The 23,185-nt window shown below is 45.1% G+C and overlaps 1 protein-coding gene across 2 annotated transcripts in view; it reads left to right on the forward strand.

Moving 5' to 3' along the window:
• fbxl17 (F-box and leucine-rich repeat protein 17) overlaps positions 1-23,185 on the forward strand; it is a 203,665-nt gene that overhangs the window by 30,260 nt on the left and 150,220 nt on the right. The gene's annotated exons all lie outside the window — the stretch shown is intronic.

A 23,185-nucleotide genomic window follows, 5' to 3' on the forward strand; every position in this document is an offset into this window, starting at 1 on the left:
AAAAGGACCCAGTCAGGGTGCTTTGTATTTGCTACCAATTACCTTCTCACAGAAAGTCTGCCTTTTAAGACCCCAAGCCATGCCGGTCAACATTTAGCATTCCAAAAACGAGAGATTTTTTTTTTTGGGGGGTGGGGGTCAGTGTTTATACCGGATCATTTCATACACGTGTTTTAACACTGCATTTCGGTCATTGCTTTTACCTTACCATTACCTTACGCATGCCAGTTATGTATCCGGTCTACAGTCTACTTCCAAAACTCCAAAGCTGCTTGCTGTCAGATTTGGTTCCGAGGGCACAAGTTCAGTGTATCAACAACACTCAAAAACAGTTTATGTGATGTGTTAATCAATTAAATTCCCAACAATTTCACAACAGCTAGTTCTGGAGTAGGCCATTCAACTAGCCCGCTTGCTTACGACGAGACTCAGGCAGCGCAGTCAGCACCCGCTTCCTTATTTGGGTTTTGGGTTGCCAGGTTTTAGCCTATGACAAAACGGTTGAAATTAAAACTAAGTGATCGTGTATGTGTAGGTATGTATGTCCACAGAGATCGCATTTTTTTTACAGTGTATTCAGGACACAGACAGCTAGCGGTTGGTTAGGTGATGTTTGCAGTAAGTGACATAAAATGTTTTAGCCTAAAAACACGTGGCCTCGCTTAGAGTACCTTTAATGTGGAGAGTCTTTCCCTAGTTTACCTAACCTCCAGTCCACACACTAGAAAGTGTGAAGAAACTGAAGGTCCTTTGGCTCCATAGGTTTGGAGCTTGCACTGACATGTTTTGTGCTCGCATGGCAAAGAGGCAGCATCTTCTGAAGGGGAGGTGGAATACTCTGCGAATAGCAATAGATCAAACAGGGTCAACTCATGAATACTCACAAACCTATATAAACATACCTACAGATTATGTAAACATTCACACCATCATTTAATAATTCATCTGCTCATTTGCAAACTCCATGGTGGCCAGAATAAGCATCCAGCTCTGTGTGTGGTGGTGGTGGTTAGGAAGTGCTGAATCCGTGTGAGCTCTCACATAGAGCGTGGCTCGTTTCCACCTGAAATATTCATGCTGCCGCCTGCAGAATGGCCGGCAGCACTTAGACCTCAATATTTAATGGAGCAATTATAAAGGTTACACGTCCATCCTGGGCCCATCGATTAAGCTCAGCGTGGTTTCTCCCGCACTTTCTTTCTCTTCCTCTTGTTCGTCTGCTCTCTCGCTGCTCATCCGTTACATGCCCTTCCCTCCGTCCTGCACCCCTTCCCCGCCCCCCCCCCCCAACTTCATCACTCTGACTACAGGAGAGTCAGATCATTTTCCACAACAGAAATGGACAAGTAAAGCAAATGATCAAACCCAGTGAACAAAAGCACGGAAGAAATCAATGCAAGCATCACCAATGCGTGCTTTAGTATAGGAGCTCTCCTAGTGGAGCTCTCCCCGTCAGTGCACCTGCAGTAATGATCACCTCATGAGTGGCTGTCTTTGTGGCTTGCAGTCTCTCATCTAAACACCACTTTGCTAAAGCTCTGTGATTTTACTGGCGCTTGCATGCGGAACTGGACTTAGATGCATAGATGACCCGCTGCATTGGATGGACAGAAGACTCGATGTAATCCTCCAGAGATAAGGGGCAAAAAAAACATGTTGGATGTTTTGATGAAAGGTCTGCACTGCGATAATCGTCCGTTATCATTGTTAATTAGATTTTGTCAGTTACACAAATTACACTGGAGATATAGACGTGTGTGTGTGTGTGTGTGTGTGTGTGTGTGTGTGAGCGCATGACTGTGTTGGTTTAAGAAAAAAAGGCCAGTGTGTGCTTGAATGTCAAGGGACCGAACGGGGTGTGAAAGTGTGTATGGGTGTGCATGTGTGTGTATCGGATGTTCTGATTCAATTTTTTCATCTCTGATAGTGATACCTGAGTTTGGATATCTACTGATATGCAGTACTGATATTCTATATCAGTATATCCGATCCGTCTCTTTTCCCTTCTGACGCCTTAAGAGATTCTAATAAGTGATGATAGAACCCTGGGGTTTTTGCTCCCTTTTTAGCGTGCTCAACTCGACTCAACTGAGTTGCGGGTTTGAGTCCGGGTCGGGTGAGTGTTGAGCCATGTGGTCACACACACTTATGTATGTATGATAATAAAATATATCATTCACCTGATGGACGGTGCATGGGCGAGTAGTACAGTGCAAAGCATGCATGCTTGTGGATTATATCACAGCCCTGTAAGCAGTGACAGTCCAATGAATCCTGTCTACACATTTCTTACAAGCTATTCGTACTACACACTTTCTACTCTGCATTGCTGAAATGGGAGGGTGTGCATCGGGCTGTCAGGAGGTCTGAATGGACATTGTGAGTGACTTCTGGGTGACTGAAGCAGTTGAAGGTTAAAGTCGGGTTTCCGGGGAAATGGGTCAGAAAAACGACCTTACATCTGCTGTGCTTTATTTCTGTCCTTTTAGAGCCTCAAGTAAAATGTTGTTTTTTTTCACCGTTCCGGTATTTGGACAGCAAAAGGGGGCTAATGCAACACTAAAATGGTCTAAAATGGCCGAAGACCCCTCTTTCCACTTTCTCTCTCCCGTCTCCCTCTCTATCAGCTTCTCCTTTCCACATCCATCCCTCCCTCCCTCCCTCGGTCATTGTATTTGCCTTTAATGCGTGTGTGTGCTCATCTCTAAATGCCCTTCTGATAATTCCTGCCATTAGGTGAGGGGGTGTTCACACTCCCCTGCCGCTGGGCCCGTTCACACACCTCTAATTTCCCCTCTTCCCCCCTGCATTTCCCTCTCCTGTATTCCACTCTCATCCTACCTTTCCTTCTGCAAGCCCTTTCTGCTCAGCAGGGAAGGCTTTTAACAGCCTGATTACTCTTCAGCAATGTCCTCCAAAAAGAAAGAGGAAAGAGGGAAAAAAAAGAGCCCAGAAGCTTGTTTTGTTTGTTAGCCTCACTTAATGCTGAAGAGAGTTCTGCTACTCCTCTCCTCTGGTAATTAGAGGGGAAATGGAATAATTATGCCACCGTGTGTCTCTCTCTCTGTCTGTGTGTGTGTATTAGAGGTGTGTGTGTGTGTGTGTGTGTGTGTGTGTGTGTGTGATAGAGGTAAGTGTGTTTGTGGGGGGGGGGGGGGGGGGTTGGGGCTAGTTTCCCTGCTGATCTGTCTGAGTTCTTTCTTTCTTTCTCAGCTTTTTTTATTTCAGTAACATTTCAAAGTGCTTTCCAGACTTTTTCCCCCTCATGGAATCTTTTGATATAGCAAAATTGACAACAATAGTGCTAATAAATAGTAGTTTTGTTATTAATAAAAAATGTATGACAAATAAAGTATTAAAAGTAAAGACAAACAAACAAAACCGATATTGATATCAAAAAACAGACAAATCTAACAATATAAAAACATACATGGATGGTGATGAAAATAATACATTAAAGGGACACCAGGCAACGTTTTCGTGTTAATTAATCATCTTCGTAAGTCGGTATATGGTTAAATGACTCATTACGGGGCGAATGAAGGCTCTCTCGCCCGCCCCTACTGCCTGTAGGAAGAATATCCCACTTGCAAGTTCAGTGTATCCTACCCGCCGACCGAAGCAGGATCAGTTTACAGCACAGAGGCAGGCTAACAAAACGCTAGAGATTGTTGCAAACATGTGTATAATGGCAGAGCCGGCGAAGAAGCAGCGAAAACCCTTGACGGAAGACGCAAAGAAAAGAAAAAGAGCTTCAGACCGAGCGAGGGGGAGTTTCGTAGAGAAAAAGCATCAGGCTTGCCTGGTGTCCCTTTAAACCAGTGTTGATGTAAAAAAGTTAAATAAACATATTAGACATTAAAAACAATTGCAATAAAGACAAAAATCTCTGTTTCATTAAAAGAGGGTAACATTTCCAGTCTCAAATAGACACATTCCTTGTCAAATCAACCAGTTTTCCATCCTGTTTATTTGTTTTCCATATCTCCATATGTCTCAATTTAGATTTGTCTGTAATTATTGAAACTATGCTAAATCTATTTTAACAGACCAGTTTCTGCTAGTCTAAATCATCTATTATTTTATTGATATTAATAATTTTTAACAGTGTTTAAAAGTTCAGAAAAAGCTTCTTGAATGTGCCAAACTGGCCCAACCCCCACACTGTCCCCGGTCATGTTCCACTCTGGAAATTGTTAGAAAATTTAAAATGTAAAAAATTTAACCGGGTAGTTTCATGATCAGTGAAAGCGCTTGACATTTTCAGGATGTCTGTGTACCTCTAAATAAGTGATTACATTGTATATTGTAGCCTATATTGTAAAACTGTATGTTGTTATTAGACGTTTGGACAATTGGAAAAACAAGCGCAAAAGTACCATTTGTTGGCCCATATTTCTGTCATTTTCATCCTCAAATTGACCGATTGATTTTAAAACCACACCACCACAACACATTTTATTATCAATATTGTACTGTGGGGGGTGAACTGGACCACTCCAGGACATTCTGTAATGTTACAATTGTGATGTGGAAGAAAGCAGAGAATTATCATAATTTTAATTGAAATGGCGGGTATTTGAAATAATACCTGTCCAAATGTCTGTCCAAAATAAATCTAGAAATATAACTGACCTTATCTAGCAGAGGAACGACTTCAGATATGCACACAGTTTGATCATCATAACCAATATAGTTGTAAAACTTAACCACTAACGTTTTTGTCATTCGTCAAGTTTTGATTTTCGGAGCATATTTTCAAGAAATGTGCTACAAGTACATTATATGATAATGCAACTTTCTTAACCAAACTTACTTAAATGATGAACCCAATCCTTACTTAAATGTCTGTTGGAGTGGACATCAGGAAGAAATATTTGGTAAGGTTAAATATTTGCATACAATATTTGTAGAGTTTGTTAATGTTCCCTGGGTTCATTATTTAAGTAATGATTGGGTTCATCGTTTAACATGGGAAGTATGTCTAACAATTGTCAATTAAATTTTTTTTTATCCTTCAACGGATGCATTAAAAAAACAAACAAACAAACAAAAACATAATGCTATTTCGGGAAGGTTTAATTTGTAGGCCTTGTGAAACAAAGCAACCTGATTGTGAACCTAATAGTACTTTTTACCTAATAGTACTAAGGGTGGAAAGTTGAGTGATTAGCAATGCAGTGAACAATCAGCAATTCAGCAATGACATGTGAGATAAACGCTATTGTAAATATGGCTTAATTATTATGTGGAAATATGTTATCTTTTCAAAATGGTAAAATTGTTTTGACTTGTTGTTTTGATCCTCGGGCAGATTGTACTAGCACCTCAGGCATAATGGCTCAATACTGCTTCACTAAATGTTTGGCTTTGTTTGACTGTTTTGTTGAACAATAAAGAGGTCATTGTAAGAGGAGCTGAAGAGTGCCATGTTTCTGACCTTGAGAACATGCACCAGGGTGCACAGAGATGAATTCCTATAGCACTCTGCATTCAGCTCTGTGTTCTGAAAAAACTCAAGTATGTACAGTAGATTGCTTTCTACAGAAAGACCAAAAAGGAGAGCATCACTCTCCTCCAACCTGTTATTTAAAAATGTATTAGTAGTCTTTATCCCAGGGCAAAGCAGAAGAGCAGATCCCTAGTTTACACTGTTTGATATTCTGTTTCATATATATATATATATATATATATACTTTTTTTGAAAGACAAATGAATAAAATGAAAAAGTGTATTGCAGCCGTTCTTTAATATGCATGGCTTCAGATGGCGTATTAATAACAACAACAACAACAACAACAACAACAGATAGCTTTAGTCCCAACACTTCATCCTGGGCAGGAAAAGTATTTCCGTGTGTGCTGTTTATGCACACATTATCTCAACGCTGTCTTGAGGCAGTCACTAAAATATTAGTGTGACTCTGTTTGCTGGAATGTGTGTGTGTGTGTGTGCGCGTGTGCGTGTATGTGTGTGTGTTTGTGCGTATGTGTGCGCATGTTCTGCTTCTCATCTGTATCCCAGTGTAGCATCAAACAGCGGACACAGGGGCCATATCAAAGTCTTAACCCCTCTCCATTAGTGATGAGCTGTAAATAAATCAGAGCTGCAGGAATCCCTGAAGATGGCCCCCTGCCTCCCGCAGGACCCTGCAGCCAATCAGCACGCAGCCTCTATTAATAATTAATAATAAACCATCAGCAGCTTGGTATCTGCCTCTCTCTGTCTCACTCCGTCCGTCTAAGCCCCCCCCCCCCCCCGATTTGCTCTCTTACATACAGAGTGCAAGTGTTAGAAATGTTATTTTTAAACCTTGTCATACCATCATAGTTTTTGTACAATATTTGCCATGAACTGTTGAGTTGTGTGCGTATGTGAATAGGTTCCTTGTACCCAGACTTTCCAGCTCTTGCCTTCTTTGAAAGATATTGCTTGGTTGACTGTATCTGTCTGGTATTAAGTGTGTATAATACTATTATTAAATGTGGGAAATGTGAACTATTACTACTCCAGAATATGATAAAACAGCTACATTTTATATGGAGTGTGTGTGTGTGTGTGTGTGTGTGTACGTACGTACGTGTACGCGCGCGCAGGCTGGCTCAGCCCCCTGCTGTGAGGCCCTATAGGCTAATACTTCATCTTAGCATGCACCGTTTCTCTGCCCTCCTTTACAACATCTTCTTTGAACTGTGATCTCATATCTTTATTTTCTTCTCTCTTTCATTCTTCTCCTCCTTCTCCTCTCTCTCTCTCTTTCTCTCTCTCTTTCTCTCTCTCTCTTTCTATTCTAAGAGCCCTTACTCTGTCCTGTAAACGCAAGTGTTTCTCAGTCTCATACATATTCAACACAAACTGTTGAGGTGAGATAACACTTCAGTAATTCTGTTTGTGTATGTGTTCCATTAGCTTTGCCCCCAGACAAGCTAACCTATGGCTGCAGGCCTACAAAGAGCAGACATGCTAACACCCGATAAACTAGCAACCTCGTGATAAAGGTCAAGTAGTTGGCCCTGGATACACCCCTCAGACCTCCCAGCAGTGTTCTCAGGGATACGCTTTAGTGAGGCGCCGACTTATACACACACAGACAATAGCTCACCCAAACACAGAACACCCACACATACACATACACATACAGTACACATACACATAAACACACAGAGCCTTCTCACCTCCTCCCCTTTGACGTGTCTTCTGCTCTGCCTCTACCCCCATCTCCACCCTCCCATCTAATCCAGCTGGGTCTGGGACACAGGAACAGCTAAAGCTCCCTCGCTTTTCCTGACTCTCCTCTCCTCACAAACCCCCAGATGTCCCTCAGCAAGGAAAGCTGCTCTCATGGCAGGAATTACAGTGTCTAGACGCCCCACTGGCCTCTGTCCAGGTCCCCTCCTGCCTCGGCCAACCACCACAGCACACCACAGCACACCGGCGCGCTGGCGTCGGGGCCCTGGCTGCCCGTCAGGTCGTCTCTGGAGCCCCGCACGGCCGCACTGTATCCCCTCCGAACAGGCAGCGTCCTGGCACACCACACACACACACACACACACACACACGAGTGAGGAGAGACGGACAGACAGTGCATGAGTCTGAAAGACAGGGAAGGGAAAAGAATAGATATGAGAGAGAGGGAGGGAGGGAGAGAGGGAGGAGGAGAGTATGGAGAAAACGGAGGGATAGGTCATGGAACAGAGTGGCAGAAAGAACCCCCTGAAAAGACATTTGGCTCCAAACGCCTGGCCCCCGTTTTACATTCAGTCATTTAACAGGCAACATTAATGCTAAGTGACTCACAGCGCACAGAACTGACTTTATATTGTATCAGTGTGAATGTGGTCACATGCAGAGTGGAGTAGCCTGGCACAGCTTGGACCCACTCGGTGCCAGCCGTGCCACAGGATCGGAGTAGGGCGCGCTGAGCTCTCGCCCGCTTCCTGCTTCCAGGGGGAACATGGCCTGGTGTTTGCCCGCGGCTATTTTGCTCTCCCCTAACAAAGTTATACTCCTCTTTTATTGGGTTTGCCTAATTATACCAGAGAGGAAGGCAGGGTTGGAAACGGTCTCTGAGAAATGCCACTGGCAAACGTCATGCCATTTTGCACTCTTAAGAGAGTCGGTACTCGGGTGGTCTCCATTTGGTTTCTCATGAAGACTATGTAGGACGCAGAAGGAACATTCTGTTTCAACTGGGATTATGAAACTTCTGACCACTGGAATCGCAATAGATTCTTAACTAATGAAATGAAGTAAATGGCTCGGGCCACTTAGACCGAGGCTGCCAGAGCGACTGAAGAGCTCTTCTGCTCTTGGTCTGTTGTGGTGAAATACTCCCACACCTCTACCCAGTCAACTGATTTAATCCATCTGTAGAGAATTCCAGATTAGTGATTTGAGTTTCCTCAATAATTTGTTTCCTGCATCATTTGGACTCTCCCTGTGCTCTCTCCGTGCCTTGTCTTTGCGGTTTCCTCTCGTCTTGCACCACATCTGTCTCCCCAGCCTCAAGAGAGTTGTCAGGCTCCCCCCACGTGTGCACACGTCCTAGACACATACGGTATGCACACACACACCTACTTCCACATACTCACAGGCTGCGTGGCTATCCCAAGAGAGGCATCCTCACTGAGCACACATGCTGACGTCCTGACTGGGTTTCCTCCATGGAATACAGTATCGCTTGGTGGCCCAACACTCATCCCCTTGCAGAATTTCAGCCCCCATTGCTTATCATTCATACCAAGATCTCCTCTCCCTGGTGGATGTAAGTGTATCTTGTGTGCCTGGGTGGTTTATGGTTGGTACTGGTGTGTGTGTGTGTGTGTGTGTGTGTGTGTGTGTGTGTGTGTGTGTGTGTGTGTGTGTGTGTGTGTGTGTGTGTGCGTGCGTGCGTGTGCGTGGGTGCGTGCGTGTGTGTGTGTCTCTTAAGAGGCTGTGCCAGTTTCTGTTCCACATGTGCTGTTCATAGATTGTGCTGGTCTGTGTGTGTGTGTGGCTCTGACTCTGTCTCTGTGAGTGAGCATGTGGCTGAGTGTGCGTGTCTTTCATGTGGGCCGCTCCAGGCACAGGCATTAGGCACTGCCACAAGTAGCTCCAGCACTTCCTGTTTCAGTGAGGACTTACGATTTAATGCGGATTTCCTGTTTTAATCTGACTTTGGGTCATGAGAGTCAGAGACTGCTTATGGAATGTGGGGTCTGTCACCTCCCCAGCAAACCCCCTCCAGCACTGATCATTAGACCCTGTCAGGGGCACCTGCCAGCCCTCAGGCAGAGAGGGCAAAGGGGGCTGCTGACTGCAGGCGAGCCCCAGGCTGTGTAGGGCCTGTGCTGGAAGTGGCCAAGGTGATGTCATATGGGATTTATTTAATAACATAAAGCACAGGAGACTGTGTGTGTGTGTGTGTGTGTGTGTGTCCATGTGCTCCGTTACAGGGACAATGTGGTTATTGCACATGATCCTTTTGTGGTTAATTAGTTTTCTTTACTCATCTGCTTGAGAAAAGGTTATGACCTCTAGATTAGGAAGAGAACTATACCCAATGTCATTTGTCTGCATGAGAAAGGCAAATTGGAACAGAAAGTAAACGTTTTGGGTTGAATTTCACTTCACAAATCATTTGTGCTTGTCAGCTATTAAATGAGGACAATTTTCATGTGACAAAGGTGCTCTCAAATCACAGAAAACACCATTGTAATTTAGTTGACTTATTCTTCCTACATTACCATATCTGCATGGAGTGTCAAATTACTGTGACACCAGCACAACAAACAGTCATGTGATTCAACCCCCCTGCGTGTGTGTGTGCGCGCGTGCGTGTCTGCATCTGCGCGCGTGTGCGTGTGTGTGATGCATTGACTCTGCTGGTAAGTGGAGGGGGAGGACTGTGACTTTTGCACCTAAGCATGAGTCCCTCCCATCTCTCCATCACAGCTGTAGTCTACCTCCACACACACAAGCAGCCTCTCCTCCTCTCTAAGGGTGCAGCTTTAGACTCTCTACTTTAAAATCTCCACCCTGCTGCAGTCGCCCGGAACGCACCGACCTCTTTTCATGCCCACGGTGCCAAGTTAATACCGCGCCATGCAGCAGGCCAGGCCTACGGCTGGTGGGGCTAACGTGTCTTTAAGCTAGCTCTTCAGAGCAGCGTGCCTTCGTATTGTGGAGCGTAGCATGGCGGGGCTAACCCACTCCCAGAGGCATCCTGCTGGAGGAGATTGGGGTCCAGTAGCTCAGATCCCCGTGCATGGACCCTGCAGGCAGTGAAAGCCAGGGGGGGGCGTCCATTCGACATGGTTCTCACATGAGGTCCCAACCCCGTGCTGGCCTAATTCAAATGAAGGTTATCTCCAAACGGTAGCTGGCTAAAACTGTTTGCGAGCTCAACCGCAAGCGTGGCGGAAGTCGGAAGGGGTGCAGTTCTGATTCTCGAGTGCGACCCGGGGTCCTTTGTAAGCGCGCGTGGCGGAGGGAGGGAGGGAGGCCGTGGCGGAGTCGAGCAGGTGAGAAGTCCACACCGTAAATCCGGATTATTCCAAAAGCTAATAAGGGCAGAAATATGCATGCGCTGGGTTGCTAGCACTGATGTCTTTTGGGGGAGTGGGATTTCACAGCCTTTTGGGATCAGTGGAGGTTTGGAGGTTAATAACCCATGGCACACACACACACACACACAAACATACACACACACACGCACACATGCACATGCGTGTATGACACACATGGCGGTTGGAGTGAGCGACATGGTTGTGTTGTGTGCAGGAGGAGATAAGCAGCCAGCGAGTGAGAAGTCATCCGTCTCTGTGTCTCATCTGGCCTTTAGCACTCCCTCCCTCCATCTCTCTCTCCTTCTCTCTCCCCATCTCTCCCCCTCCATCTCTCTCTCCTTCTCTCTCCCCATCTCTCTCCCTCCATCTCTCTCTCTCCTCCTCACTTCTGGCCTACTTTCCCATTTCAGCTCCAACTTCCCCATCTCTTCCCTCCATTATTCTTATATGCTGCTGTAGTCCTCTGATCCGAAGAAGTAAGAAGAGAAAGGATTGAAGTGATTAAAGGGACATGACAACTCCACTATGTCCGTTCCAGTAAACGACTGCTGTCAGACAGAGATGAAATGGGCCCTTCATGGAGCACGACACTTTTATTGGCCTCTCTTTTCTCCCCCCTGCTCATTCCTTTGTTTATGGACCACTTTGACAATGCAGCTCTTTTGCAGCGTTTTCAATAAACTTCCCATCATGTGTCCATCTCCACAATCAAAGCCAACAGGAGCCACCTTTGTTTTTGTCCTGTCAGGGAAATGGAATGCTCCCACAAAGGCTCACTGTTCAGAAAATCAGACAGCAAAAATCATTGCGCTTTTCATTCTGCAGGACATCAGTTAATTGATTTGTTTATTCTGCCTGAAATAGTGTTTGTGTTGCCTTGTCCACATCATGCCATGTGCATAAGCTATGGCGGTGGCTGTGTGTGTTGCTTTGTGTTGATCAAGGGAATCCAAATGAGAATATGACACCTTCAGAGGGTGCTATTTAAAGAGTAATGTGTTTTGGAGTGATTAAATCTGAATAATAACAAGGTGATGCATTAATTTCATTCCATGCCAAGACTTTTCAACTTTGCCTTAAATTATTTTTATTTTTTTTTGTCTAGTCTTCACTAGTCTAGCCTCTGCTCCAGAAACTGGCGACTGAAACAGCATCCTTGCTTTACTACGTTACACTTACATTGCCCTCATTTTCATTTCCTCGTTACCTTGTTCAGGTGTTCCCGTGGCCCTTGGATGACAGTTTGTCTGTGCTGTCTGTCCTCGTGTGTGTTATTTGTCTGTTCTAAAAGATGGTAGAACGTTGCCATGTCTGACATGGTGCTGCGTTGCGTGTCTGTGAATGTGACAGACACAACAGCAAGCAGACTTTGTGTATGCTGTTCTTTCTGCTGTCTCCTTGGCGCCCAAACAGTTTCACATGATGAAAGTGTGAGCAGATAGATTTGTGTTTTTTTTAGGCTCAATTTCCCTCATGTGGGATGTGTGAGCTGACTCTCAAACGACAGCTTTTATACTCCTCTGCCAAACAACACACACAAACCAACACGTTAGCAAACCGAAGGGCATGTCTCGTATGCATCTGACCTGTTTTATGTCATTTGGTATAGAACAGGGGTTTCTAAAGTTTTCCACGGCAAGGCCCCCCAAATATCACAGAACCCCCTTGATGTGTTATTAAACCCCTCGACAATACAAATACAAATCCAAATAATTATTTTAGCCACAAGCACTTCGCGATGGAACATACAGTGTGTAAAAATTGCATTTGCATTTGGGGCTTTCTGCTATATGAGAGCTATCATATCACTCTACTATTATTTCCAGTCATTATAATGGAAAATATAATGTTAAGATATGCAACAAATTATTATAATGGCATTGTATAACAACCCTCATATTAATAGTTATATTTTACATTTTTAAAATGTGTTTATTTGTTGCTTTTATTTTTCCTTCCAACTTGCTGAGGCCCCCCAGGCACCCCCTCGCGGCCCCCACTTTGAAAACCACTGCATTAGAATACATGAATGGTCATCATGGTCGTGTGGAGCATGTCCTGACAGACAAGTGCTGTGGTGGTCAAAATGCCAGTTAAAATGTGGCCACCGCTGGCCTTGACGCTGTAGAGGGGTGTAATATGCTCATGACACTTATCTTGCCATTCTAGCAGAAAAGGGACATTGTTCATGTTTGTGTAAAGCTATTTTTCAAAATGCGCATCTGTACTCCATTTCTAAATGCATGTATTTGGCCTCTGGCAGTGATCCTAGGGCTTCCGTCTGGGATTTTCCTGTCTGTGCTTTACGAGTTGAGATCTGGAGTGCCATCACGTCCACAACCCACTTGACATGGTGAGCATTAGGAATGCATTTTGTTTGGAAAGCAAGTTTTTGCTTTTTCATCTAAAAGAGTGTTGAGTGAGCTCAACCTTTTTATTGCACAAACAGCACAAAGGGTCCCGACTGGCTTTACCCACGAGCACCACACAAACAAACAAACAACAAGCAGGCAAGAACACAAACTAACAAACAAACAAACAAACAGAGCTTTTGAACCAGTTCAGAACCGGTTGTGCTGTTCTCTGACTCAGACGAACAGCAGGAGGGGGCGAGTTGTGGGCATTAGAGTGGACTTATGAGGGGGGGGGGCATTAGAGTGGACTTATGAGGGGGGGGGCATTAGAGTGGACTTATGAGGGGGGGGCGGGGGGGGTCACCAGAGGAGAGGCCAGGCCAGGGCTGCTCTGTGGGAGGATGGATGGATGGATGGATGGATGGAGGGATGGAGGGATAACAGGAGGACTGTGCCAGCACTCCCACACGATTGCCATCATCTGACATCCCTCCCTTTGCTTCTCAAAGTAAAAAAAACAACAACAACAGGAACATTAAAAGAGCACGGCCATATTTACTCCATCTTCTGTCATGTATGGAAATGGGCTTATATTTAAGATGAAAAGGCAGCTGGTGTTTTTGATTGATGTCTGGAGACTCGGAGATGAAGAGAAAGAAAAGAGTTGAAGAGCGTTTGAGTGGCCAAGCATATGACTGCTCGTCGTCTTGTGTTTGTGTTTTCTCTGCGAGTTGCTTTAGCAGACCTTTACCAGCTCTCAGTACTTTAGAACTGATCATTAGAATGAGCCTCTCCCCCTCTCTCTCTCTCTCTCTCTTTCTTTCTCTCTCTCTCTCTCTCTCTCTATACACCATCCGTCTTTCTCTGGTTGATGAAAGGACAGCAATTTATGTGCAATTTGGAAGCTGTTCTCATGTGCTGAGCTTTCATGTGGGGCTGAGCACTGGCTAGTGTATTGTACTTCAGGGGGGCGCCGGAGGTCCCATCAGTCGTCTGGTTATTGAAGGAGCCCTGCTCCTGCTGGCTGGTTAAGCTCACACAATTAGGCCCACGCTTCAGCATGGACTTCATGCTGTCGTGCCCAGGGACACCTAACGCTGAATATTGCCCACTCATCCCTTCTCCCTCTCTCTGTACCTTGTTAACTCTCCTCGTGCTGTCTGGGTCTCTCCCAGGTAGGAAGGGATGAGGAAAAGGCAGAAAAGAAAAGAGATTCATTTGTGTTGGACCCAAGTGAGTGAGAGGAATCGTGCGCGTGTGTGCGTGCGTGCGTGCGGTTCCCGCGGTTCCCCTCACTCACTTTCCCTCATCCCTCGCGCGCGTTGCACTGTGACTAAGTGCTGCATTAGCTCTGTTGGTGACCATAGACAGGCGGATCGTGGGGCGAGCGTTTCTTTGTCTCTTCTCCGCTCTTTCTCTGTCTTTGCTCCTGCTCTCCTGTTCTCTCTCTCCCTTTCTAGAACTCTCTCTCTCTCTCCTCTGTCCCTCTACATTGCGCTCCTTTTCAGTGGGGTGTTTGGAGCGCATTGCTGTGTGTCGTGCGGGAGCCACAGGCAGATTCTGCTTTGCTCTGCAGTTCTGGAAGTTGCCCCATATTTATTTATCTTGAGACAAAATACTATACAGCCAAGATCACAAATATTACAAGAGTCTGTTTTCCCCTCTTCTCTCTGTCTCACACTCTTTTGTTTGGTTTATTCTTCTCTGACAGGCTGGTGTTTGTGTATTCCAGTTTTGAACCTGCCTGTTGTACTGTGCTGATCTGGGGCCTGATACACTATTCATTTCATCTGGGCTGAGAGGGATGCTGTGGATGTTAAGCACCCCAAATATATTTCATAAATGATTTCCTGTGTGTGTGTTCCTCTGTGTCTGTGTGTGTCTGTGTGTGTGTTCCTGTGTCTGTGTGTGTGTGTGTGTGTGTGTGTGTGTGTGTGTGTTCCTGTGTGAGCGAGAGGGAGAGGGTGTTGAATGCATATGAACCATTGATTTTGTTTCTTGGAGGGATAATATGGTGTTCCTCTTTATAGGAATAGTTTTGTTGCTAAGGGATGCAAGGATGAAAAATACGCAGCCATATAGATTAGGAGCCATTGCTACAGAAATGATGTTATTATTCTCGGAACTTGATCGCCTCCAACTAACAAGCATCCAATGAGCGTTGCTGCCCACTCCAGCAGTCCGCCCTCTCTGCTGGTGATTAGCATGCACTGCAGTGGTTCGCTCTGTGAAGCTGATGTTTATTCAAATATTATTCAGCCCCTTTGTTTAATTTCCCCCTTTTTCTGTAAATTATTCAAACACTCTAAAAACAATAATGCAGTCAGAACATGTTCAAGGTCAGTCACTTTTCCCTGCTGCGTCGTACCCTTCTTTCTTTCCCTCTCGCTCTCTCACACACACACACACACACACACACACACACACACACACACACAAACACTTCCCTGCAGTAGACGGTGTGCTGAGGTTGTTAATTATTGGCTTTTTTGTGCTCCTTTTAATTGATAACTATCCCCTGTGGAATAATTAAGGTAGCGAGGGAGAGGAGTTGTGTGTCACATGGGTTTGTGTTGGCTGTGCACTGTGCACAGTGTTAATAATGAGACAGCTTTACCTCTGCCCTGCTCTTTCTTTAGTTCACTCCACACACCACAAACTCACCAAACTCACCCTTCATCTCAGCTAAGTGACCATAAACTTGTCATGTAGGCAGGACCAGCTGATAGTGCACGAGGAGGGTAGGACTGGTATTGCTTTCAGTATTTAAACCCAGAGCCTTGAGGCCAATGCTCATATACAATGTCTGTCATGTGGCGTAGCATCCTTCATGTTTTTGATTTTCTAAATGGACTTGGTTTCCAGTTAAAAACTTCTTAACTCTCAAAAAGAATTTCAAGTTTTTGCCTGAAATTGCACTGTGCCTATTTACAAGGACATTGTTCCCACCTCTTCTGGGGCCTACTATCAAATGTTGGACCTCTATAGAAAGCTGAGAACCTCTAGTTTTCGTAGGAAACAGTCACAATAAATGTGTGATGTACTCACAAAGAGTTACAGAGGCTAGAATATAGTTTTTTCTTTCTGCCGGATTACAAGCATCTCTGAACTGACCACATTTCAGCCCTCTAGGTCTCTTGATATCCCTTAGAAACACAACTGAGCCCTAGCACCAGGTCTTGTGAAGTTGTGTGCAAAAGTAGATCAATATAGAATAAAAATATGAGTGCTTTAGACTATTATATGCCAAGGTATGCCCATGCGTTTTGTAAAATGCCTATGGATACTCCCCATAGGACTTTTTGTTATCCAAAATGCACACTGACAATCAAATGCTTACTGCACATGAACCCCTTTGTGTAGAAGCATAATCCTGGTCTCAAATGAAAGGTAACACTTTGAGGTTTCATGCTTGTATTTGGATTATACTTCAGGGGTTCTGATATGGAATGACTATACTAAATATGGAATGATTACAAAAATGTCTCTATTTTTGCATTTACTTTGTTGGTTCAATGAGTGTGTATAAGATAGACTATACATCTGTACAACTAATATTGGATAACACAACATGAAGATTCAATTTCTATGGATTTTTGTGAATATTTCAGTACCCAATATGTTGCATCTACTTATTGTGCTGCAGCTACACTGCAGCCAGAAGTCAGGGTAGCACCAAAAGCGGAAGGGGGGAGGGTGGCATTTTGGATCAAATTTAATTGAGACATAATAAGATTAATCTGAGAATGTAAAGCACTATACAGATTGTACATGAAAAAAGTTGTCATTTTTGGATTCCCAAGAGTCAAAGCTTTGAAATGGTGTATAACATTACTATGCTACATAGCAATATGGTGCATACAATTGATTTAGAATGTTGGGGGGAGGTGGGGGAGGGGGGTAACCGTCCCGCCGACGGGACACTGAAAGTTATGTGGTTAAGTCCAAGTATTTGTACCAGAATCAAACAAGTTGAGTCAACGTTTGTGGCCCTTTGGGTTGCAAGCTGACTTTTTCCTCTGTCAGTAAATGGTGCCTCTAGTAAACAAAACAAACTACTTGCGGCGATGCAGCACATGTGTTTCTGACATTGTTGTGCTTTACATGATCCCTAGATGAAGTCTTACATGTATTTCCACCGTTTTGACTTCACTGTCACTGTTGAGTGTTTCAGGATGGATAGATAGATAGATAGATAGATAGATAGATACTTTATTTATCTATCTATCTATCTAACATCCTGAAACACTCAACAGTGACGGTTAAGTCAAAACGGTGGAAATACATGTAAGACTTCATCTGAGTTAGTTGGATGTTAGTTGGATTCCTCCTGTTCCATTGCTAGTCATCACTAGTGGCCACTGGCAAGTCTCACTCTTCAGATGGCCACTCGGTCCTCCACACATGCTCATTTGCACAGTTGCAAATGTTTGATGTGAAGTAGAATAGAGGGAAAAACTCTCTCCCTGGTTATTGATCCGAAATCCATGCTGCTGTATGGATCTCTCTCCCTCTGGATTAAGGCTTGTAGTGAGCAGGCCAGCTACCAGACACCAAATGATTAAAACCACTCAATCATTTAATCTGTCTGCCACCCCCCCCCCCCGTCTCTCGTCTCTCACTCTTTCTCTCTTTTTCTCTATCTCCCTTTCTCTTCACTTTCTTGTCTGTTGTTTCTTTCCTTTTTCTCTCCTGCTTCTGTCCCTCCACTCTTGGCTGTCACCGTGCACACAAAAGCACATTCCCACCCCACCCCACCCCACCACACGCGGTGGCTAGTCACTCCTCTAATTGGCACTCAGAGGAACCAAGTGCTTCCCCGAGGTCTGGCAGCTCTGTGGACTCATCTTTTACCAGGTTCCTCATCACCCAGTCCGCACACCTAATGGACGACATCTGTTGCCGGGGTGATTGCCGAATATGTAGACCACCGTGGACGCGTCCGGCAAATGGGTAGAAAAGGGCCCAATTAAGGGGATTGATGGTTGTCTAGGTAACCCCGCTTCCCCTGTGTGTCATCCATCTCATTGATGAAGTGCTACAGATTGTGTGTGTTTGTGTGTGTGTGCAATGCGTGTGTGCGTGCGCGTGCGCATTTATGCATTTGTGTTAATGTCTCTGTTTGTATGTGTGTGTGAACATGTATTTCTGTGTGTTTGTGTTAGTGTCTCTGTTTCTTTGTGTGTGTATGTGTGTGTGTGTGTGTGTGTGTGTGTGTGTAGCATGTGTGTATGTATTTGTGTGTGTGTTTGTGTTAGTGTCTCTGTTTCTTTGTATATGTGTGTGTGTGTGTGTGTGTGTGTGTGTGTGTGTGTGTGCAGCATGTGTGTATGTATTTGTGTGTGTGTGTGTGTGTTGCTATCTGCTGTTTTGAGCTCTGCCCTTTTGTCTGTGGGCCCTTTTCGTTCATTTAGCAGCCTGCTGTTCATGCTTTACTGAGCCTGTGTGTGTGGGGCATCAACCTCTCAAGCACTGTGACCCTCTCAGGGTCTCTCCCTCATTCAGGTTCTGTAGTGTTAGCGACAGATGATGAGCTGTTCTATTCCGGGCCTCCATGGAAATGCCTGTTTTAGGGCGAGTGCAGCTAAATCTGAGCTGCTGTCTCAGTTCCAGTGTGATTAGAAGTCGATAAGGACAGGGGATGGTCTGGTGACCGTGGTGATTGGAGCGCCCAAATCTCATTCTGTCCATTTCAACACACACACATACACACAGGGGCAGACACTGGCATGGCTCTTCTTCACCAGCGTCCACACCCATCAGTGTGTGACAGATATTTTGAAATAACCTTGGGCTTGGGTCGGGGATTCTGTTTTTTGATTTGTTGTATGCATTGATTTTTGCTCACTCCAACTTTTGGCGTTTTTGGATTTTTGACCCCCACTGTCTGAGAAAGGGTGGGTACTTGGAGCAGTGAGGTGTTCAGGGAGCCCCGTGTTCCACTTCACCAAACTTGCCGCTGTCATTTGAGGACAAATCAGCATTTATACTGTGGGAATGTTGAATAAATACATTTTTGTGTGTGTTTTCATCCTCTTACCATGCTTACTGTACCCTCTCAAGTCCCATCCAAGTAACTTCGAACACCTTGGTTTTCCATCCTAGTAAGTGTGCAGCGAAACGACTGGCTTTTAAATGCCTATGGCATAGGATTCTTTAGGCTTCATCAGGAAAGGCCTGTTCAACTTACTCGTCAGTTTACAAATGCTTTATACATATAACATCTGATGAAGTGAGTCCAAACGTGGTATCTTTTGTGTCCTGTTTGATAACACACTTCATTTTGCATGTTCTTTTGTCATCACCTAAAGCACTCCCTACTGCTTGCTGATTGGTTGAACAAAAACAGACAAAGACCATAACTGGCACACTTTCCTCCGCTGCACATATCAGGACTAGGGACCCCAGCGCTGGGCATGTAAAGTCTGCCTTTAGTCACACTGTGTCAGATTAGTCCAGCTGTCTAGCGCTGCTCTGCTTCCTCATTGTTGTCTGAGAGCGTCCAAACTGTTCTTCATGTGGAATTCCCTTAATCTCTCCTTTCCTTTTCCCTCGCATCGTCTCCTCGCCTCGCTATCCTTCTGGACGCATGTTCTGGCCCTCTCCGCTCCACTGATTATGAAGTGTGTGTGTGTGTTTGTGTGTGTGTTTGTGTGTGTGTGTGTAAGAGAGATTATATTGGATTATATATTCATAGGAATGCCTGTGTGTGAGAGCCCATGTGTAACTCTCGGCTGATAAAAGTGGCTTGGAGCTCTTTAACCTCAAATAAATGGTGGAGTAAAATAAAGAGGCACTAATTCCTTGAAGTGAAGTGCTATCTTCGGCCAAAAGAGAGCCTTGTAATTCAGCACAGAAGTCTTTTAAGTCTGCACTAGAGGCCAAGACATATTAGTGAGTCTTAAGCGTGAGTGCGTGTATCCTGTCCACTCTGTTTAATATTTATCGATCCTCCCTGATATTGCCCTCATTGAATTAGGCCGCTGTAGCTACGGCAAAGCCCAAGCCATCAGTAGGCTAATTTGGTGGGAAATGTAATATTAGCCTGAGAAGAGGGCAGTAAAGGGGAAAAGGCCAACACTGCACACAACCAATGAATGGCTTGTTTGAGTGAACCCTATGACACGTGTATTGGATTAGTATATATCTGTTTTTATTGGACAGGGTCAGGGACTGGCCTCTCTGGTCTCTTACTCTGTCACTTATATGGGTTTGGAGCTGTGTCCATCTTTGTCTCTCTAAATGGACATGGATGATAAGTTCTTGTAGACAGTTTGATCAGATACGCAGTCCTCTTTGGTTCACAGATATCTGTAACCTTGATCGCACGCTCAGCTTTGTGACTTTCCCTGTGAACCATTTTGCCCCTCTGCATGACTGGGGGCTGTGTGTATTTCCATTGAACTTTTAACCGATGTCACCGCTGCCTTTTTGCGGATCAGTCATAATGCATTTAGGTTGGGCTCTTTTTGAAGTTCAGAAATTGTGTTACTGTCAGTTGAAGCAGTTAGGCCCTTAGAGGGGTGCAGGCTAACGTGTTTAGTGTATGATAGCTGACCACCTCCTCGCTATCCCCTCCTGGCTCCTAAGGTGAAGAGTTAAAAGTGCAAACCAAAGTCATTTAAGCATCTATAGTCTTGCAGATATTGAGTCAAATTAAAAAATATCTACAGTAAAATCTACAGGCCCAGTTGGCATTTTTATTTACAGATTCAACATATGAAAATCAGCTCATCTATTCCAATCTAATGAAATTCTGGATAGAAAATGTCGGATAATTCTGGTTAATCTGCTTGATGTCCTCTTGGAGTAAAGTACAGTAAGGAGTAAGCCCAGATTCAGAAAGCTGAAGCCGAGGCTTAGACAGATCAAGGCCGCCCTCTTCAATCTGAAAAGTCTCCATGGGCAGAAAGCCCAAAGCCAGCACATTCAGGGCTTAAGCTCCAGCAGGCTCTCTTCTCCAGCTGGGCTGGACGCCTGTCTGAGAGGCCTGTTTTGCCATGCCGCGTCAGCAGCCTGTGTGTTTGTGGCACGCCGTGTGTGCCTGATGGGGCCAGGGAGGCTATTACCAGCGCTCATGTTATTTATGGGACAAATGAAAGGTTTAAAGGTCCCATCTCCTATTCACACATGCATGACAACAATCCAGGTCTTTCTTCTTCGTTTGATAGTGGTGCTTAAATGTACAAATCTTTTTTTTTTTTTTTTTTTTCAGAATCGTGCCTATAAAAATAGCAGCTCGGGGCATATTTCATATTAAAGCGGAGAGTGTGATGAGAGCTTTATGGTGATGTATGGGGATATGATTCATTTATTGTGACGTGACGCGAGCCTGGTAGTCAAGGGAGAGCTGAGTGCTGGGTACCGAGAGTATGAGAGAGAGATGTAGAAACAAAGAGGCGTGGAAAAGAACCGAGCAACAAGGAGTAAAGAGAGACCAGGGAAATACAAGAGGCCTTTACGTGCTGGTCCTATGAGAGAGAGAGAGAGGGACAGTGGCATCCCCACACACATTGGTCTCATTACTTTCCAATTACATCTCAGCCACTCTCACAGACATCAGGCAGAAACTCCTCTTTATTTCAAATGAAAACACCCACCATCGGAGCGGCAGTTGTGTTCGCTTGAAAGGGCAAACAAGAATATTAGATGCACTTTCCTGCCATACTACATCAGAGCCTGCTTTTATCTGCTTTCTGTACACCTCTCTCTAGGAAAGAGTCACAGTATTAGGGGACTGACCTTACAGATTACAATATGCTGTACATTCAGTGTGGCAAATTCTAATAGGCAGTAATGTGTTCTCTCTGTCCTTCTCTCTTTCTCTCTCCCGTCACTGCTGGGAAAGCAGGAAGAGAGAGACTCCGTGTGTGTCCATGTTCTTCTCTTAGCAAACGCGTTCAGTTTGCTGCACAAAGTAAACAAAGCTCTGTGTTGAGGGGAAAAAAGATGATTCATGTGCTTTGAAGTCTGTTGGTCTTTGTGATTTAAAAAAAAAATGTTTTGCATCTCAGTTCAATCTCACACACAGTCACTGATCTCATTGTTAGTTTTTTTTTGTGTTTGATGAAGTGTTTTGAGAGAGGTTTTCCAAAGACTTTGCACCCCCTCAAAGGCATCGCTAATACAAAGAGCATGGCCTATTCTGCTGCATGGTTGGACACTGGTGTTTACTGAAAGTATTTGACAGTCTTGATTGGGTTGGGGAGGGGGAGTGGGGGTAGAGGACACACATTGATGTTCTGAAGGGCTCACGGGGAAAATGTTTCCCTGTTTATTGATCATAAATCCATGGGGGTGTATTTGCATTTCTCTGCTCGTGTTTGAACGAATTGAGACGGGCTGGCGAACTGTGAAGGGTGAAGGATTAAAGCTTCTCAATCATTTTCTCAGTCACTTTTTGTTGTTTTCCTCTTCTCTCTCTCTGTCTCTCTCTCTCTGTCTCACTATACCTCCTGTTTCCAGTTTCTCTCTCTCTAGCTCTCTCTCCCTGTGTCTCCCTCAGGCTCTGTCTCTCTATTCTCTGAGAGAGCACTGGGTTGTTGACCGTGTACAGGAGACCCAGAGTCTGGGAGCATTGAACTCCATGAAGCAGCTCAGAGGCACCAAAGGCAGGAGCTACTGACCCTCAGACCCTCAGTCTTCCTCCTCTCTCTCCTCTCTCTCCTCCTCTCTCTCCTCAGTCTTCCTCCTCTCTCTCCTCCTCTCCTCAGTCTTCCTCCTCTCTCTCCTCCTCTCCTCCTCTCTCTCCTCCTCTCCTCAGTCTTCCTCCTCTCTCTCCTCCTCTCCTCAGTCTTCCTCCTCTCTCTCCTCCTCTCCTCCTCCCTCTCCTCCTCTCCTCTCTCTCCTCCTCCTCTCCTCAGTCTTCCTCCTCTCTCTCCTCTCTCTCCTCCTCTCTCTCCTCCTCACCTCCTCTCCTCTCTCTCCTCCTCCTCTCCTCAGTCTTCCTCCTCTCTCTCCTCCTCTTCTCTCTCTCCTCCTCTCCTCCTCTCCTCCTCTCTCTCCTCCTCTCCTCAGTCTTCCTCCTCTCTCTCCTCCTCTCCTCCTCCCTCTCCTCCTCTCCTCCTCTCCTCAGTCTTCCTCCTCTCTCTCCTCCTCTCCTCCTCTCTCTCCTCCTCTCCTCAGTCTTCCTCCTCTCTCTCCTCCTCTCCTCCTCTCTCTCCTCCTCTCCTCCTCTCCTCCTCTCTCCTCCTCTCCTCAGTCTTCCTCCTCTCTCTCCTCCTCTCCTCCTCTCCTCAGTCTTCCTCCTCTCTCTCCTCCTCTCCTCTCTCTCCTCCTCTCTCT

The sequence above is a fragment of the Alosa pseudoharengus genome, unplaced genomic scaffold (assembly GCF_046254945.1).
Source record: "Alosa pseudoharengus isolate Yale_2024_CS ecotype anadromous, Long Island Sound unplaced genomic scaffold, YU_APseudo_1.1 YU_APseudo_1.1_scf_6, whole genome shotgun sequence".
Lineage (NCBI taxonomy): Eukaryota > Metazoa > Chordata > Actinopteri > Clupeiformes > Clupeidae > Alosa > Alosa pseudoharengus.